This window comes from Tympanuchus pallidicinctus, unplaced genomic scaffold, assembly GCF_026119805.1.
Source record: "Tympanuchus pallidicinctus isolate F22 unplaced genomic scaffold, pur_lepc_1.0 scaffold6, whole genome shotgun sequence".
NCBI classification, from domain to species: domain Eukaryota; kingdom Metazoa; phylum Chordata; class Aves; order Galliformes; family Phasianidae; genus Tympanuchus; species Tympanuchus pallidicinctus.
The window spans coordinates 36,079,476-36,096,073 of NW_026294780.1; the positions used below are offsets into that span (position 1 = coordinate 36,079,476).

General features: G+C 36.2%; 2 long non-coding RNA genes across 2 annotated transcripts in view; one reads left to right on the forward strand and one right to left on the reverse strand.

Annotated features, from left to right (window-relative positions):
- LOC128092130 (uncharacterized) overlaps positions 1–16,598 on the forward strand; it is a 176,734-nt gene that overhangs the window by 105,454 nt on the left and 54,682 nt on the right. The gene's annotated exons all lie outside the window — the stretch shown is intronic.
- LOC128092139 (uncharacterized) lies at positions 7,446–14,232 on the reverse strand. The gene is made up of 3 exons (XR_008211654.1): positions 14,107–14,232; positions 13,261–13,420; positions 7,446–7,633 (listed from the first exon to the last, which is right to left on the reverse strand). It is a non-coding gene; the product is annotated as an uncharacterized LOC128092139 (long non-coding RNA).

The window sequence follows — 16,598 nt, forward strand, 5'->3', positions numbered from 1 at the left end:
AGAAATTTTTCAATCTCAGTCTTGCTGTTTTTCTTTGGAGCTATATCAGAAACTGTCAAAAAAGAAAGTAAGAAAAATAGCACACAATAGATTGTAGAATAATTGGTGAGAAAAAAAAAAAAAAGTATAAAATGAAATATTTTAGAGTATTCATCTTTAGTATATATATAGCTGAAATGTTACTCTGCATCTTTTTATAAAACAATGTGATAGAATAAAAATTATAAAATATTGTCAGAATTTCTGAGAACTATATAAGTTACAGTGCAGCTCAATAAAGATCAGATGTTGTGAAGTTAATTACAAAATCCGTTTAACATTTGTGACAGTAGATTTAATCCTTGGTACACATCAGATGACATAGTGTCCGAAAAACCAGGAATCACTGATTTTGACTACCTTTTCTTGTGTATTTGTCAAGAAGAGAAAATTAATTTTGAGATATGCTAAAAATGAGACAAGTCCCATTTTTCTTCTCCTTCATTAACTTCAATATCCTTACTAAATTTCACATCCCAGTATATTAGATCTTGACTTCAACCTCAATATGAAGGTATTTATATTAACATCAAGTTATCATAAGGCTTATGACACTATTTCTAAAGTGTTGCTCATTCCTGAGAAAAAGGAAAGTTCTTTTAAAAGAAGGAAAATTCAGTCCTTCTCTCCTCATCTTCTCTTCTCCTTCCTTTCGTCTCAGCCTCTTCTTGTCTCCTCTTCCCTTCAGAATGTACAGATTCAGTTTATTAAAAGGCAAGGAAGAGACAGCAAAAGTGTGACTAGACATATCAAGATAAACCAGAGGACAGTTTACTGTAAGAGGAAGCTCTACACTGACAGGTATTCAACAATATAGTGTTTCAGCAGATTTTCAGCAATTAAGAGTTTCTATGTACAGGATAATATACAGAAAATGGCATGTGCATTAATATAGAGTGACTGATGAACTGCACACACTAAAAACATTTACGTGTTCGTAATAAATATGTAGGAATATAACTGCTAATAACAAGGATTAGAGAAAGTCCAATGCAGGACCACCAAGATGTTCAAGAGGCTGGTCATATTGGAAAAAGGAGACTTGGGGGATCTTATCTGTGACTATAAATACTTGAAAGAAGGGTGCACAGAAAATGAATCCATGTTCTTGACAAAAACTGAAACCTCTTGTTCTGTCTAAACAGCAGGAAACACTTATTTACTATGCAAATGATCGAGCACTGGAATAAATTGCTCAAAGATATTATGGAGTCTCCCTCCTTGGAAATATTCAAAAGCTGTCAGGATATGATCCTGGGCAAATTGCCTTAGGTGGTCCTGTTTGAGCAGGTGTCTGATCGACAGTGACCTTTAGAGATCCATTCCAACTTAATCTATTCTGTGATTCTATGAAATAATATAAAACATATATGGATCCCAAGCTACTATGTTGATTGATAGAAGCTGGATTTCTTTGGCTAAGAGGATGATAATTTAGAAGGAAAAGAATGAAATTACACATAACAGTGTTGTATTGAACAGAGATTAAAAAACAAACAAAAACTAAAAACCTAAGACTTTGTATACAGAATTACTTGTATCCATGGAAAAAAATCTTTAAAAGCTTGTGAAGAATTTTATTTATTTATTTATCAGAGTTACTCTCTTCTGGAAAGGCTGAAGGGCAGAGTGAAAATATAGGGGAGCCAAGAGTCTTTCATTACACTGGAAGTTAAGTGTACTAGTCACTGGATAAGAAGAACACTTCAATTCTTTTACTGAAAATTCAAGAAAACATCAACAGATACATATATATTTTTTTAAATAAAGCCCTTTACACATTTGAAAAAAAAAAAGAAAAGAAACTATTTTGATTGTCTGTTCAAAAAAATCAAAGAAATGCATTATTTATGAGGGTGGGTAGTGATAGGACAAGGGGGAATGGTTTTAAAGTGAGACAGGGGAGGTTTAGGAGGAAGTTTTTCACCCAGAGGGTGGAGACACACTGGAACAGGTTGCCCAAGGAGGTTGTGGATACCCCATTCCTGGAGGTGGTTGGCAAACCTGCACATAGCAGAGGGGTTGAAACTAGATGATCTTTGTGGTCCTTTTCAACCCAAGCCACTCTATGATTCTGTGATTCTACAATCAGGAGCTGAAAAGGCAGCACAGGTTCCTAATTCATAACTCTACCTGTGATTCTTGCTTATCATTATTTGACTGAAAGTATAAGAACATGTAGAGAACAGAATGAAAGAAAATTACTGACTAGTTAAAAAAAAAAAAAAATGTATATAAGATATACCTGAAATTGATCATGCTGTCATTCACTCATATAGGCAGGAACACATATATTTGGCTATTATTTTCTCAAGTTTCTGCCCTCACAAACTACTTACTTGACAATTTTTGATTTTTTTTTTTTTTCTTGTTTTCTCTGTATTGATTTCCAGTAGAACTGTCACCCTAACTGATTAATCTGTATAGGTACATGGAACATGAATGTCCTCTTTCTTAAGATAAATCTCGTACAACAACTCTTGTGGGGGAGGACAGAAGGGTGGTGGAAAGAGTTGAAAAATATCTCTGAAAAGAAGGCCCAGAATATAAGAGAAAAATTGCATTTTCAAAACAGAAGATTAGTGTAGGAAGATGTAAACAAACAAAACTGTGACTTTTGAACTACGCTACACCATTTTCCACTGAACTTAATGACTGCATTCTTTTAAAGAATTAATTCTCAAGATACTGTGTTTGTTTCAAAGCATCATATTTTGATCATTTATTTCCTCTTGTTACTATGTCTATTAAATACAATCATGAACTTTACACTGGTGTCAATTACCTAGAATGAGGTTCAGAAAATGTATAACACTGCTGCATGGTCTATCTCATTAAGCAATTTATTTATTTTAAATTCAGTCTGGGATTAGAATTGAGGTGGAATTCAAATGAAGAAATACAGTGCTACTGCCTTGTCTCTTAAGGTGCAATATGGAGCATAACTTTATGGTAAGGATGTCTGGGAGAGTTGTTGAGTAGAAGATCAGTTAACCGGAGGAATAAATTTCACAGTGTAAGTCTGAAGGAAGACAAAAGATAATTAATGGAATTAATTAATTATCAAATTCTCCTTTTTTTTTTTTTTTTTCCTCTCATGAATAAACTTGCTTACAGAAAAGCATTATATGATAACAAATATTTGTGAAGGTCTTTTATGTAATTGTTTGAGATCCAGACACAGTAAAAGCTTTGAAGAGATGAATTCTAAATAGCTATAAGACTATGTGCCAGCATCTATCTAAAAATAAAGATACTATACAACTATCTGAGGTGGGGCTCAGCCTCTTCTCTCACGTAACCAGGGATAGGACTAGAGGAAATGGCCTCCAGTTGCACCAGGGGAGGTTGAGGTGGGATGTTAGAAAAAAAATTCTTCTTCAAAAGAGTGGTCAGGTGATGGAATGTGTTGCCCAGGGAGGTGGTTGAGCCACTGTCTCTGAAGGTGTCGAAGAAATGTTTAGATGTGGTACTAAGGGACATGGTTTTGTGGTGTAATGTTGGTGGTAGGTGGAAGCTTGAGCTAGATGATCTTGGAGGTCTTTTCCAATCTTGATTCTATGACACTATGCTTTTGTCAGTAAAATCTTGTATTTCTGTTAAGTGGTTCACTCACATGAGAAATCCTCTTAAGGAATAATCTGTCCATACAGTCACTTTCTAAGCTACATTCTCTTTAGACCAAGAAAAAATTCTTAAATACTAAAAAAAATATAATAGGATATTACATATTCTTTGCACACACATTCACAAATACATACATTCACAGGTACATACACACACACACATATATGTAATTGTATGTTTTAATTTACCTTCATGAGGCCATATCAATCTGCTTTGGTTGATTTAGATGTTTCCTACTCTTGACTGAGTTGATTTGAATGGTTGTTTTTTAATCTCACATAAGGTATACATATACATATAAAGAATATTCTCTCCCTCCTATAAATAGGAGCAGAACAGCTAGGCCAATATGGCTGGATGTTGCAATGAAATAAAATAGGGGAACTTCACAATGTTCTTTTCTCAGTCAACTAGTACCCTAAACAAGCTAATGAAGCTAATCAGCTTCAGAAATCACCTGTGAGATCTTCTTCAAACACTACTGATACTGAGATGTAAGTATTACTCTCTGATATGTGCCTACTGCTCTTGCTTGAGCTGTTGGTCCGCTTCAGTTAAGGACATTCACAAAACAGTAGAAATATCAGAGACATCTGTGTATTTGTATTTTAACTCTGATACTATTCAGCATACTATTCTGAGTAATATTACCATGATTTATTCACTGGATGTTCATTTCTTTACTCAATTTATACATAGTGTATCCTATGGCCAATATTTTTGAATGATCAGAGAGGTCTAATTTATAGATAAATTATTTCTATATTTTACCAGAAGAATCTGATCTATTAACATTCTTGTACTATATTTTGTTGTCCTTAACTGAATCTAGATGATGCTTAGTTTTCTACTACTATCTAGCTTTTTTATTATTATTTTTGCAAGACTAACATATTTCATATATTTCAAAGCATATTTATTTACATGTATCTATGATTTCTCCTTAAAAAAATAAATAATTTTGCCAATATTTTATAAGAAATCTCTTGTCTTGCATTTAATTTTATGTCACTGATTGATAGATTAAAACATGAAAGGCACAAAAATCTTTAACTTCACGATCAGTTATGAAAACTTTTCTTACTTTTTAATTATTAAGGAAAGATATAACTCAAGTTTACACTTGAATTAAAAATACGAAAAGCATTATATTTTGTCTGCAATGTTAAAGTGTAAGGCATTCAGAAATGGATACTTTGACAGAGGCAGCAAAACATTCATATTTTATATTTGCTCTATTTTATAATGCAGTTTTTTCATTTTTTTTGAACAGAAAATAATTTTTTTTTTTTTCAAATGTGTAAAGGAAGTCTGAATTTTTAAAAGGTTTTTTTTCTGCAAAAAATCTGAAAAACAAAGATCACTCAGGAATGTGAATACCTTATCCATATACACTTTGATCTTATATTCATGTGAGAAATACTTAAAAGCAATAAATCAAAATTGCTTGCATATATGAAAATGATTTTTCCATTGATCCAACAGTCAATTTTCTAAAATCTGTCTGCATTTTCTAGTGATTTACCTAGACATAGATTAATTCTTCTGCCTTTGAATGTTGGATCAGACTCTCAAGCATTAATAAATTCATTCTCTTCAAAGTGAAATCTCCTTAATTTTCTAATTCTGAAAACTCTGATCACTCATTATTACAATTTTAGCATTAATAAAGGACAGAAGAATCATCATGATTTAAAACTTTAATTAGGAAACTGATAAGTTAAATGTAGCTTGCTGTCTCATTTAAATTGCATCAAATTAATTGTGTGTGTTTAATTCATCAGTGTTTAACACTAGATATTAATTTTCTTAGAGATTATATGAAAGAGGGAAAGGGAAGAAAGTGGAGCCAAAGGGAAAGGATCAATATGAGCATTTAGTCATTCAGGAAACAGGTTTGACTCGAGGTGACTCAAGTAAAAATTGGAGCAAAGGAAATGAACTTATTCTTGTACCACAAAGTGGATATACTGATTTCCACGATAATTTGGTCTCAGGAACGTTTCCGCTGAAGCCAGTGTCTCTTGTTTAAATGGAATCCTTACTCCCACTCCAACTAGTAATCTAGCACCCATCCCCTATCCTGCTGTCTCTGCTGTTTCAACCAACTGTTCCATGTGAAGTATTTTTCCCATTTACATCAGATACAATATCGTTAATACACTGTCATGCTTTAAGCTACAGTATGTCTTCCAATTCCAGTCTAGTCTTCTCTTTGTCACACTTTCTTCTACACCACGTTCTGGTTTTCATCACACTGAGGACTATTTCATTCTCATTTAGATTAGATATTTTTTGCATTTTTTTTGTCCTTCTATTGTTTATTTAGTATTTTCTGTTTTTCCCTTTGTCATTTCAGATTATTTCTAATATAGAGATAGCCAGGAAATGAGTCCATGAGGCATACTGTAAAAACTGAGCTATGCACTATTAATTCATTAGTTTACTTCTTGATTCTGTTTTGCACTACTCTGTTTAGCTCCTTCTAGGACAATATCTAGTATGATTTACTCTTCGGGCTACTCTCAAAATCAGTAAAGAAGAAATTGCACTGGATTGTTTTTTTTTTTTTTTTTTCTATTTCACACTGTCTTCCAGTACTACCCCTGCAGACTCCTATCTTTCAAAAAAAATTCTGCATTTTCTCATCTTGCCTCAGGATATTAACTCACACATTTAGTTTCATGCAGTAAAAATACTACCATGCTCTAAAGTCACTACTATGACTAAAAATTTTAGAAAAAAAAAAAAAAGTAACCCAACACACTACAGGTGTCTTACACAGTTTATAAGAAAAAGTAGTCTTGCTTTTGTATCTGTTTTTAATATTTGAAAATAATATTCCTTTGATGGAAAAGAAAATCTACTAACTTTGCTATAGCATGAATAAGTACATTGCATGCATTCCCATGCAGCTGAAATCTAAGTAGACTATCTTTATCATCTTAATGTAAGGACTGTTGTAAATATCAAGTGGGAAATACTATTTGTTTTACCAGAGTCCTTAGCAGATTTGAGAGATTAACAGCAGAGTGCAAGGACATACTGCATACCTCTTCTGAGTTCCTCTATTTCCACCTTGATTGCAACAGATTAAGTTTAATTATCAATTTGAAATAATTGAGTTTGTTTTAAGCTACTTGTTTTTTTCTCATCTTACCCCCTGAATGTGTTTTCAGACTTTTCTGAACCAGCTGCCTCACTGTGCTCACTGAAAGGTGGAAAAGGGACCCCATAAGGAAAAGTAAAAGGCAAAAAGAAGGTTTCACAGTAACTGAGAATAGAGGGGGGGGGGGGAGATAAAAGGGGATAGTTAGGAATAGTTTATAGAAGCAGGAATGTGGAGCTCATTAGAGAAAGGGGGATAGCAGCACAGGGTCTGGGATAGTGAGGGCGATGAAGGCCATGCTGATAAGATTTGAGACATCTGGCAGGGAGGTGATTAATGTCCACAGAGTAAGATAAAACTAGTTTGGGGGATGCTCCCCTTCTCTGTCAGGAGTTATGGCAAGGAAGGTCAGAAGCCTTCATGAAAAAGACAACAAATTCTTCAATCCATGACCCACTACACATGCGCAATAGGGGAGGGTCTGCATGCTTTGGGGTATAATGAATATGTATCCGAATTCCAGGAAACTATTGAGTATGTATTAGTTTGGCCTATATCTGTACCACGATTTTTCTAGATGGTGTGCAAGCTTGGAGGAATTATCCCCCTTACACCAGGGCTTTTGCACAATTGTCAATAAAACATACCTTCTCTATATCCTTACAGGCTACAGGGTTTGATTTTCCACACATCACTCACATTCATTGTTTGATCTCCATAAACATTCAACAAGCACTGATGAATGTTTGGTGAAGTTGCTGCAATTTTTTCTTCATGGAGGAATTCAGTGGCATAACTCTGGTTCATATGCACTTCCACGTCAGCTGCCATTTTGTCATAGTGCCCCTCTGCTGACATCTGCCACACAGGAAAAAAAAAAAAAAAGTAACAATATTGGTAGCAAGGTTCAGCTACTGCCATAGCACCAACATCCACATCTGATGTTATAGGCCAACATAATAAAGCAAGAGGCATTATTGTCTGAGCAGCCCTAGCAAAATATACAATATTGTTAATAAAAAAGTTAAAAAAAAAAATCTTAAAACATTAAACAAAAAAAAAAAAAATAAAAAAAAAATAAAAATAATAAAAAAAAAAAATAAAAAAGAGGAACCAAAACATAAAACTAATGGGATATTTGACATTGTTTTTGTAAAACTAATACGTGGGCTTGATGGTAGTGACTGCAATTATCAATGAGGTGTCAAGGTATTCATCAGAGGCTGATGAAACTTTACTCTTCCTGTACTTAACCCCTGACAATTTTGTGTACCATCAAAAAAAGATGGCATGAGTAAGGGGTGATTGTGAACATGCACAAACTGAAAAGTTTGGAATAAAAAATAGAAAAGTTCCACATGAACATGAGGAAAAACTTCCTTGAGTGTTCCTGAGCGTTGGACCAGGCTCCCCAGAGGAGACTCATTCTCTGGAGATACTCAGAGCCTGTCTGGACACTTTCCTGTGTAACAGACTCTAGGGAACCTTGTTTAGCTAGGAGGTTGGACAAAATGATCTCCCGAGGCTCCTTCCAACCCCTCAGATTCTGTAATTCTATGTGACTGAAAACACTTTTCTACAACAGATTTTTGTTATTGTGGTCACACATTGAATAATCATTTTGGATTCATTCATCTCATGCATTTGGCATATCACAGATAGTTATATGTTTCAAAATTATGTGTGCTAAATTATTGAAATTACCTGGTCATATCCCAAATTAGAGTAGGTGACTGTAGTCACACCCATACCAGTAAACAATGAAAAAATGAGTAGAAAAGGGTTTAGTTAGAGTGCACTGTGCTCTTGCTAATCCTATCCAGTACTTTTAGGAATGTCAGGTAAGTAGCATAAGACAGAACAGTTTCCAGCTGATCTAAGACACACTGGAGATCAGCTCTACCCTAAAAGTTTGATAGCATCAACTGATCTCAGGACAACAATCCTTCTCACTGCTGTGTTGAAGACAATTTCAGGACAATCGCAATTATGAGATTTTTCACTTTAAATTAATCCATGTGTCACGGTTTTGTGATTTTTGGTTTTCGGTATTCCACATCATAACATCATGTGGGGCACTGGGACTTTAACTGTTAATGCTCGAGTCCTGGGTACCTGCCCAGAAGAGAAGAAGAACTACATTCCCCAGGAGACTTTGTGGTCAGGGAGAGGAAATTTAACTCCTGGCAAGGTCACCTGATGTGCACTTTCTCGCCTGCCCTTCGTCGTGGGCGCTGCTCCCATCTCCCCACTGCTCAACTGGACGGCGCATCTCACCTCAGCATTGTGGTGAGGCCTATCCACCTTTTGGACATTCTCTCTCTCATATTTGATTTATTAGCTTCAATTCTGATTATATTGTATTTAGTGTGTTATCTTGCATTCCAATACTATATTTAGTAAATTAGTTTGTTTCTCCTCAGATCGTTGCCGCTGTTTTAATTATTTTGGGGTCCCGTCTGCTTTTTTTCTGGAGGCGTGGATCCCTCCGCCCCACTCACAGAATCACAGAATTGTAGGGGTTGGAAGGGACCTCCAGAGATCATCGAGTCCAACCCCCCTGCCAAAGCAGGTTCCCTACAGCAGGTCACAGAAATAGGCATCCAAGCAGGTCTTGAACATCTCCAGAGAAGGAGACTCCACAACTCCCTGGGCAGCCTGTTCCAGTGCTCCGTCACCTCACTGTAAAGAAGTTCTTTAGCGCACATTTCTGAAGAACTTCCTATGCTGCAGTTTCCAGCCGTTTCCCCTTGTCCTGTCTCCACTCACCACTGAAAACAGTCTGGCCTCGCCATTCTGCCCCCCACACCTTAGATATTTATAGACCTGGATCAGGTCCCCTCTCAGTCTCCTTTTCTCAAGGCTGAACAGACCCAGATCACTCAGCCTTTCCTCATAGGAGAGATGGCTCCAGGCCCTTCACCATCTTTGTGGCCCTCCACTGGACTCTTTCCAAGAGATCCCTGTCTTTTTTGTACTGGGGAGCCCAGAACTGGACACAGTACTCCAGATGAGGCCTCACCAGGGCAGAGTAGAGGGGGAGGATCACCTCCCTCGACCTGCTGGCCACGCTCTTTTTAATGCACCCCAGGATGCCATTGGCCCTCTTGGCCACAAGGGCACACTGCTGGCTCATGGCCAACCTGCTTATCATGGAACCGGGCCAAACCAGCCCGTAAACCATTGACACCATGAGAGTTTAACCTCTAGATCTTTCCTACAAGCTGAAAAACCTTTTTATGTCATTTTGCATATGTAGCTGTTACTTATCTGTTTATATTTCTTTATCCTTATGTAAGGCCTTAATTAAACACTCTGGCTACAAGAAGCTTTGAAGGAAGATATCTTTCTGATCTGTCCTTTTTGTCTCCTGAAGAATGAAGAATGCAAGCATGGTTAATCTGGCTTCCGTTATTGAATTCTTACTGATTACTACTGTTTCCCATATGTGTTCCAGCATGATAATTAAAAGGTGGAAAAAAGAAGTTTCCTGACCTGTTTTTTGGGGCTTTTTTTAGGCACTTCTTAAAAAGTGGTGAGTATAGCAGAGGTAGTCTGCCTAGTCTCTGAGAAATAGGGTTAGGGTTAGAGGAGACATTCAGTTAGAAAGTCCTCATATTGATCAAAATGTAAATTCAGTAGGTTCTGAAAAGCTTCAACCTTAATTCCTGTGTAATGTTTGTGTCCCAACTTTTTGAGCTTTATAGTTCACTGTAGGAGATATTGGCCACCTGGGCACTTCTGGCTCTTACTCAGCCAACTTTCCATCAGTACATTAAGGTCCCTTTCCATCTGGAAAGCTACCTGATGGAAAGGGACCTTGGTGTACTAATGGATAGTCAGCTGAACATGAGCCAGCTGTGTGCCCAGTTGGCCAAGAAAGTCATTGGCATCCTGGCTTGTATCAGGAATGGTGTGGTGAGCAGGACTAGGAAAGTAATCCTGCCCCTGTACACAGCTCTGGTGAGGCCTCACTTTGAGTGTTGTTTTCAGTTTTGAATGTCCAGAAAGGACATTGAGGTGCTGGAACAGGTCCAAAGAAGGGCACCAAGGCTTGTGAAAACATGCCCAACGAGGAGTGACTGAAGGATCTAGGGCTGTTTAGTCTGGGGAAGAGGAGGCTGAGGGGAGACTTGGTTGCTCTTTTCCAAAACCTGAAAGGTACTTACAGCAAGAGTGGGATTGGTCTCTTCTCACTTGTGACAGGTGACAGGATGAGGGTAAATGGCCTGAAGTTTCACCAGTCTAAGTTTAGGTTGGATATCAGCAAACACTTCTTTACAGAAAGGGTCATTAAGCACTGGAATAGGCTGCCCAGATAGATGGTTGAGTCACCTTTCCTGAATGTGTTTAAGAACCATTCGGATGTGGTGCTCAGGAATATGATTTAGCAGAGGGTTGTTAGTTTAGGGTAGTTTGGTTAGGTTGTTGTTGCACTCGATCTTTAAGGTCTTTTCCAACCTGAGCAATTCTATGATTCTGTAAACAATGACCCATTAAGATGAGTATGTGGTCCCCGTGACAAGCTTCAGTAATTGCAGAATCACAGAATTGTAGGAGCTGGAAGGGACCTCCAGAGATCATTGAGTCCAACCCCCCTGCCAAAGCAGGGTCCCTACAGCAGACTGCACAGGTGGGCGTCCAGGAGGGTCTTTAATGTCTCCAGAGGAGAATCCACAAGCTACTTGGACAGCCTGTCCCAGTGCTCCATCACCCTCACCATAAAGAACTTCCTTTGCGTATTTGTGTGGAACGTCCTATGCTCAAGTTTATGGCTGTTTCCCCTTGTCCAGTCCTCAACCGCTGAAAAGAGATTGGCCATATCCCTTTGCCTCCCGCACTTAAGGTATTTATAAACATTAAAAAGTTCTCAGTATTCTTTTCTCAAGGCTGAACAGACCCAGTTTGCTCAGCCTTTCCTCAAAAGAATGATAGTTTAGTCAAGGAAACAGGATTATTAAACAGAAAAACAAAATTATTCCCTAATTTCAGTGTCAGAGGACTTAAATCCTGAAAAGTATTACTACACCTTTAGCGTATGCCATATTAGAGAAACATCAGGAAGAGATAGGCCTAACTTGCTGTCAATACAAATTCCACAAAAAATATAGAACATCAGAATCAGAATATCAGAAATTACCTTATAATGCTCAGAGACTGATTTATAAAATGGAATCAGGACCCTGAACTTTGAGAGAGTAAACTTTGGGTATAAGTGATTCTTGGATGAGACCCATGGGAAACTGTCTTTATGGACAAAGGAACAGAACAAAGCTAGAAGCATTTCAAGTATGCCTTTCTGAGAGCATAAGAGCACACCATCTTCCAGAATAAAAAATTAGACAGATGAGGCAGGAAACCAGAATGGGTGAGCAAAGACCTGTTGGTCAGACTGATGAGAAAAAAAAAAAAAAGAAAAGTATAAGAGCTGATTTCTTCAAACATGTGGAAGGTTGAGGTACTTAATGAGTTCTTTGTCTCAGTCTGCATTACCAGTCAGGCCTCCCACACCTCCCAAGTCCCTGAATTCCTAAGGAGGGGTCTGGGGAGAAAAATCACTCCTGTTGTAAGAGAAGACCAAGTCCAATACCCCACATGGGGTTGAATATGTACTTGGGCCAGATGGTAAGCATCCCAGGAGAAAAAAAAGCTTCTTTACTTTGAAGGTGACAGAGCATCAAAACAGGCAACACAGAGAAGTTGTGGAGTCTTTTCTCTGGAGATATTCAAAACCTGTCTGGATGCTTTTCAGTATAAAATGCTCTGGTGAACTTGGTTCAACAGGGGTTTGAACTAGGTGATCTGCAGAGGTCCTTTCCAGCCCCTACAATTCTGTGATTTGGCTGTAAGGAGTACAGTTTCTTCTAGACACAATTTTACAGGAACTATCCTTAATTTCATGCCTAGGCATCATCTCTAGAACAGAGAATACAGTTGTGGTGCTGTAGGAATGGTAACTGCATGTAATGTAAATTGAATACCTAAAAAAAAGTGCAAAAAAAATTGTGCCAACTTCAGCACTTTTGTGCTGAAGTGTAAGGTTTATTTCTTTCCTGTAGTTTTTCAGATTACTTTTTCAGACTCCAGTAGACATGTTGGCTTCTACCTTTTCTACTCGTATCTGTCAAAACCAATGATTCATGTTGAATGTGCAGTCACCCAAGTAGACACTGCTAGGAACCTTGTGACTGGGTAATAAATTCTAGATGACATTACATGTAGGTAAGAGTTATGAGATGCACATGAAGAAAATAATTTGAATTTCCTATATAAAACAATGGATTCCAACTTTTCATTAACACTTAGGAGGAAAATATGCTTTTGAATTTTTAAAAAGGAAAATGTTGGTACAACAACAACCCAAATATATTAGAAAATATGGAATAATAGTAAGAATATCTTTATGCCACTGTGTGAAACTTTCATTTACTTTCATTTGAAAAGAATGAATAATTCTGGCCTTTATTGAAAAGTAAAAAGCATACCTGGAAGATAGTTTAAAGAAGGCTAATGAAGATTTTAAAAATTGGACAACTTCCTCTGTGATGACTTGTGTGATAAGAACTACTAAGTGGACTTCAGTCTTGAAGAGAAGTGTTCTGCACAGAAGCATGTATCATGAAGAAAGTTGCTTGTGTACTTTCTCTTTTAAGGAAAGAATAAAAAGGTGGAAGGCTTTTTTATTAAGGCTGTGCCCCTACTCTCCCCCATTGTCCTAAAAATATAGTAAATCTTAATAATCAAAATCTTGTGGAAAAAAATGCACAATAAAGACTCTTCATACTATAACTGATAACAGATTTGTACAACTCCTCATTATGGGATATTATACATAGATAGAATTTGCAGTTTCTAAGATGCAGATAGTGTAAGTCATGGAGAATAAATACATTTTGAGTTCATACATAATGAAAAAAAAACAACATCAGCATGCAATTAATTGAAGGCTAACAAAATACTAGGAAGAAATTTTATATATACCTGCTCTGTTTCTGCCATCTCCTAACTATCTTTTTGGTGACCATTTTAGGAGCTAATCTGATACAGTGTGACTACCTTGCTCTGAAAATAATACATTTCAGTGATGAAAGGATGAATCACCTACGTGGATTAGGGAAAATACTACTACCTGTAGAACTATTTTAAATTGCTAATTTCAAGCAATGCAATAATGTGACCTTCTGGGACAGTCTTTGAATCTGTCTTGAAAAATAAGTGACAGAATAAACCTAAAGTGATTTTCTCCCTGGAGAGAAGAAGTTCTTGGTAGATAAGCTTAAGTAACACATACGTCAGCCAGAAGTAAATTTACATCAGTTAAAAAAAGTTACCTTGAAAAGAGGTCCATTGTCACACGGGATTTGCAGTTTTATCAGGAACTCTTATTTAATGATAGGTTCACGTCCTAGAGAAGACAGAGTTCAGGAGGCAGTCCCTGGCTTGTCAAGGTTGTCACACACTAAAATATAAAGCTAGCAGCATCAAAGAATTATCTATGTAGGAACGTATAGGCAATACATTTAGTACCTTTTTATTCTTTTCCCTCCTTTTTTCTTGCCCCAAAACAGGTCTGTTAAATTCAGTTTCAAAGCCACTCCACAGCAAGGTTTAAGCTCACAGCTGTAGCAAGATACTCGAGCTGTCATGCAACAGCCCCATTCGCCAGTAAAATGGTACATTTTATAATATTTTAGAACTTGCCTGACTGAAATAAGACAAGTATTTAATTTGCTATTGTTTGAAATATTACAGAAAAAAAGGCATCAATCAACCAGAAATTAACTGATTGACCTTAATTATACAAAAAAAAACCAAGATGCCACTGCTTCAAGGTTTTACCCTGTCATTAATTTATATCATAAATGTCTGGAAAATAAAGTTCTAATAAAACTGAGGACACAGATGATAGTTTAACTCTAATACAAAAACTTTTTATTTATTTATTTCTATTGTTTTTTGGGGGGTTCTTTCATAGATCTATTAAAAATACAAGAGCAAATTACTTTTGCTTGATGGATTATGCAGTTGTAAAATACAAGTTGTGTTAAGTAGCATTCAAAAAAAAACCAACACTGAATCTTTCTAAACATGCCTTTTGGCTAGTTTTATGTTTATTTTGCAATGTTCCACAAAAAAAAACTTCTCAAATTTACCATTTTTGCTTCTCAGATGCAATCCTCCTCACTGAACAGAAACTATAAACAACAGTGTTCAAGACTATAACCTTAAGTGTGTTTGTCATGACATACTTGCTGCACAGCCGTAAAAACAATAACAGCAAAGATAATGGAAGACACTGAAAGGTTTATAACTGTAAAAACATTTAAGCTAGCAAAATCTTCCCGCTTGAAAAAGTGTGAACACTAACCTGTTTTACTTTCTAATGTTGTTTCTAGCAACTGAATATGTTCTACACTTAGAAATTACATATTCTGCAAGAATTAATCAAACATGCCTTGGTAAAGGAAATGTACCAAAGAAGGAAAAAAAATCCGCAGTGACCTGAAACAGTATGTAATCTTTTTACCTGATGGTTTGTTTTTTGTTTGCATTTTTTTTAATTTGCATTTTTGTTTGCGTTTTTTTTTGTTGTTGTTGTTTTGGAACCAGCATTTTTATTTATATGAGAAATTCTGTTTGTGAATAACATAAAATATAACTTCTTGTGACTAAATCTGATATCTTATATATTTAAACATAGCAATGAATTGGATGATCTGATTTTTAATTTAGTAATTATTTTGTATAAAATATAACTTTCATTCAAAAAATAGCATTCTGAGTCTCCATAAGTTTTACACAGAACCACAGAAACACCAAGTTTGGAAAAGACCTATAAGATCATGCAGTCCAACCACCCACCTATCACCAATAGTTCTCACTAGTTTTCTTTATGTTTCTGGAATGAGATATAGCACTGAAGTTGTATGCTAAATATCATACTCTATAAGCAAATCATGTGACTATCCCTTATAACCTTGAAGAATGAAAGTCTGTGAGTTAAGTTACAAAGGCACTAGTACTGACTGGACACTACCAAGTGTGTTAGAAGTCAAAATGACTTTGAGTAAACAAACATAAATTACTACTTTTTTTTTATTCATTGTGTGACAAGAAAATAGTAACTATGATATTGAATGAATCTGTACAAGTTCATATTTCATGATTAAGCTCATTAGCTCTCCAAAAGATTTTTTAGCATAAATCATTCTGAATTTTGCAAATGTGTACATATATAAATATTTGTATAAACAATGAATATAAAGATGTAACAGTTATGAAATAAGAGAACTTGGGAAAGCAGGTTATAATAACAAGAAGAGAAAAGATATAATGCTTATTCACATTCCAGTCTCACTGCAAAGCTCCAAAAGAGAGATCTCCAAAAGAGATCCTTTCCCACTGGTAGTCAGCTCTTAAATGGGTCTAGGAGAGGTGGAGTCAGGCTCCACCCCTTCCGGCAGCACAGGTGAATTGCCTTCACCTGTGCTGCTGTGGCTGACTCATTGTTCACGTCAGGTGATCAATCAGAGGTTCAGGCTATGATTCAGCAGTTCCTATACAATATTAAAAAAAAAAGACAAAAAAAAAAAAAAGAAAAAAAAGTAGTAGAATTTTATATTATGAAAGTGTTTCAATGATGTAGCTGACTGTTCTGTGACTGAAAAATTAAGTCTGCGTACTTCTGCTATCAATATTTAAGTGGCATGACAAGACAAAGGCAGAAGGAAGAATTGTTATGAATAAATTGGTTTCTACCTGCAATGTCTTTTATATTAATCATTGATTTTTGGTGTGCTATTTTAAAATGTTCATGTCTCAT